This window comes from Hyperolius riggenbachi, chromosome 6 (assembly GCF_040937935.1).
Source record: "Hyperolius riggenbachi isolate aHypRig1 chromosome 6, aHypRig1.pri, whole genome shotgun sequence".
Classification (NCBI taxonomy): domain Eukaryota; kingdom Metazoa; phylum Chordata; class Amphibia; order Anura; family Hyperoliidae; genus Hyperolius; species Hyperolius riggenbachi.
Window position 1 is genome coordinate 280695461 of NC_090651.1, and position 4035 is coordinate 280699495.

Genomic DNA, 4035 nt, shown 5'->3' on the forward strand with positions numbered 1-4035 from the left:
AGGCCAGGAAGTTGTGTGGGCATTTCAGGCACTCTTACACGGCCATGGCACGCTTTGCGGACATTCAGCGTAGAAACAACTTGCCGATGAGATGCCTCATTTACAATAGCCCGACTCGCAGGAATTCCACCCTGCTGATGTTCTCTCGCCTGCTAGACCAGGAGAAAGCTGTCACCCAGTATCTGTATCATTACAGTACAAGGACACAATCTGGGAGGATGGGGATGTTGTGGCTCAACAACTGGACACTGATGCAAAATGCATGCAGGGTCATGGAGCCCTTTGAGGAGGTGACCAAACTGGTGAGTCGCGCTGAGGGCACCATCAGCGACTTGATCCCCTACGCCTACTTCCTGGAGCGTGCCATGCGTAGAGTGGTGGATACAGCTGTGGAGGAGCGTGAAAGAGAACAGTTACGGCAGCAGGAGTCGTGGGAGCGATCTACATCCGAACCCGATGTTTCCACAACACCTGCGGCAGCACAGAGGGGGGAGGAGGAGGAGGAAGAAGATGAGTCGTGTGGGGAAGGAAAGGAGTCAGACTCTAATGATGGTGATGAGGCAGGTGTTCCTGTGGAGGAGGAAGAGGCGGCGGAAGAAGAACAACTGCAGCAGCCATCACAGGGGGCTTCTGCTGCTCCACGTTCCCGTGGTATTGTTCGTGGCTGGGGGAGGAAGAGGAGTTGCGTCCCATCACTGAGGAAGAGCAAGAGGAGATGGAGAGTATGTCTGCATCCAGCTGTGTGCAGATGGCCTCTTTCATGTTGTCCAGCCTGTTGAGGGACCCCCGTATCAAAAAACTCAAGGCGAATGACCTGTACAGGGTGGCCACGCTACTAGACCCTCGGTACAGGCACAAAGTGGCGAACCTGTTACCAACTCAACAGAAGGCGGAAAGGATGCAGCACTTGCAGAACAAGCTGTTGATGATGCTTTACAATGCGTTTAAGGGTGATGTGGCTGCACAACGCAATCAAGGTACCACTGGCAGTAACCCTCCTCCTCCCAAGTCCACACAGGCAAGGACAGGACGCTCCAGCGATCTCAGGGTGATGTTGGACATGCGGACATTCTTTAGTCCAACTCCTCACCATAGTCCTTCCGGATCCACCCTCCACCAACGCCTGGACCGGCAGGTAGCCGAGTACCTGGCCTTGAGTGTGGATGTAGACACTGCGAAAAGCGATGATGAACCCTTGGACTAATGGTTGCGCAGGCTTGACCTGTGGCCAGAGCTGTCCCAATTTGCCATACAACTTCTCTCTTGCCCTGCCGCAAGCGTCCTGTCAGAAAGGACCTTCAGTGCAGCTGGAGGCATAGTCACTGAGAAGAGAAGTCGCCTAAGTCACGACAGTGTTCAGTACCTGACCTTTATCAAAATGAATGAGGAATGGATCACGGAGGGCTACTGCATGACCGAAGACTAAGTCAGTGCCCACACACAGCATCTCTGCCTGCAGGCCGCTTGCCTTCTCCGCAACCACCAACAGGGTCCAGGTCTCTAGGCGGATTCCTGAATTTTTAAGGCCGCTGCTAGCAGCGGCCGCTACACTAATTTTTCTGGTGCGTGTACATGCCTGCCTAATTTTTCTGGCTGCACTGCAGGCGGCTGCAACAAAAAAACAAAAGGCATGTACATGTGCCAATCCTCCTTCGTGATCATTACCTTGCCGCGGTGAAGGGGCTTGCGTATCACAATGAAGCAATGACCGCCGGCTATTTGAGTGTCTCGGGTGGGGGTGGGACACAAAAGATAGTAAGGTCGTTGCTTCATTGTGTCAGACCAAATTTGATCAGCTGGACAGTCACTGTTGTTCTATCATTAAGCTACCACAGCCCGGCCACCATATGGGCTTGAAAACCGCCACAACCTACACTCTCGCCACGGTGCACACCAGTCCAGCACGGCCATCACTATGCAAACAGCTGTTTGAGGTGCGTTACACAGTGAGTTTGGTGCGTCAGTGTGAAGCAGAACTCTAATTACACTCACTGATTGACATATACACATGCAAGATGTTTTAAAGCACTTTAGGCCTGCAATTTAGCATTTAATGTGATTTCTGCCCTTAAAACGCTGCTTTGCGTCACATCCAGATGTTTCCCCGGGACTTTGGGCATGTATCCCGGTCCGCCATGCCCCCCTCCAGGTGTTAGAACCCTTGAAACATCTTTTCTATCACTTTTGTGGCCAGCATAATTTTTTCTATTTTTCAAAGTTCGCTTTCCCATTGAAGTCTATTGCGGTTCGCGAATTATTCCTGCGAAGATTCGCGAACCGAAAATCGGAGGTTTGCGACATCTCTACTCATCACTGCATATACCCAGCTTTGTGTTGAGTGAACCAACCTCACTGCATCTAACTACCTGTTGTGTTGAGTGAACCCACCTCACTGCATCTAAGTACCTTTACTGTTCAGTGAACCCACCTCACTGCATCTAACTACCTGTTGTGTTGAGTGAACCCACCTCACTGCATCAAACTACCTTTACTGTTCAGTGAACCCACCTCACTGCATCTAACTACCTGTTGTGTTGAGTGAACCCACCTCACTGCATCTAAGTACCTTTACTGTTCAGTGAACCCACCTCACTGCATCTAACTACCTGTTGTGTTGAGTGAACCCACCTCACTGCATCTAAGTACCTTTACTGTTCAGTGAACCCACCTCACTGCATCTAACTACCTTTACTGTTCAGAGAACAGAACTCACTGCATCTAAGTACCTTTACTGTTCAGTGAACCCACCTCACTGCATCTCACTACCTGTTGTGTTGAGTGAACCCACCTCACTGCACGGCCTACACTCTTGCCACGGTGCGCATCAGTCCAGCACGGCCGTCACTACGCAAACAGCTGTTTGCGTTGTGTTACACATTGAGTTTGGTGTGTCAGTGTGAAGCAGAACTCTAATTACACTCCCTGATTGATGTATACACATGCAAGATGTTTTAAAGCACTTTAGACCTGCAATTTAGCATTCAATGTGATTTCTGCCCTTAAAACGCTGCTTTGCGTCACATCCAGATTTTTCCCCGGGACTTTGGGCATGTATCCCACTCCGCCATGCCCCCCTCCAGGTGTTAGACCCCTTGAAACATCTTTTCCAGCACTTTTGTGGCCAACATAATTTTTTCTATTTTTCAAAGTTCGCATCCCCATTGAAGTCTATTGCGGATCGTGAACTTTTCCGCGAACCGAACCTTCCGCGAAGGTTCGCGAATGGGGTTCGCAAACTGAAAATCGGAGGTTCGCGACATCTCTATAGCTCTACTCACAAACACAGAAATAGTTCAGGCATATCAAAATAAGATCCAAGGACGTCTCCTCTATTGCACTGCTGCCTCCTGCTCGCCAAGCCCCGCCCTACGTGTTTCATCTAATGACTCATCAGGGGCTAAGCGAGCAGGAGGCTGCAGTGAAATAGAGGAGACATACTTGGATCTTATTTTGATATGCCTGAACTATTTCTGTGCTTGTGAGTAGCGTTACCTTTTATACTGTTCTTAAATGAAGGGTTTTATACTATATTAGCTTTATCTAGTTACAGTGGGCTGCGCTTTTTGGATGGTGTGGAGGGAGTGAATATTAACAAGAGAGGCAGTGCTTAGGATCCCCCAGGATCTTGCACACAAAACGTTGAACAGCTGTCTGTGATTGGGGGCAGCCAATATAGAAGGTGAGTAGGGTTGAGCCGAAATTTTCAAAATTTTGCGTTACTATAATTACGCATGCAAAATTTGCTATTACGATGCGAAATTATGGTAGCGTAATTGCCATTAAAATCGTAATTGAAAATACCGTAAGCGTAATTTTCAACGTGTAATTTCGCGTTTCGTTCATAACGTAGTTTCGCATTAAACCATAACGTAATTTTGCGTTAAACCATCCCGTAATTTCGCATTTCTTCGTAATTTCGCGAATTTCATAATTACTTGTTAGCTATAAAAAATTACTTGTTCGCATTAGCCAATTAGAAGCGAATCAGCGGTAGTCAGACGAACGCTAACAAATTTTTGCATATAAACGCTTTTT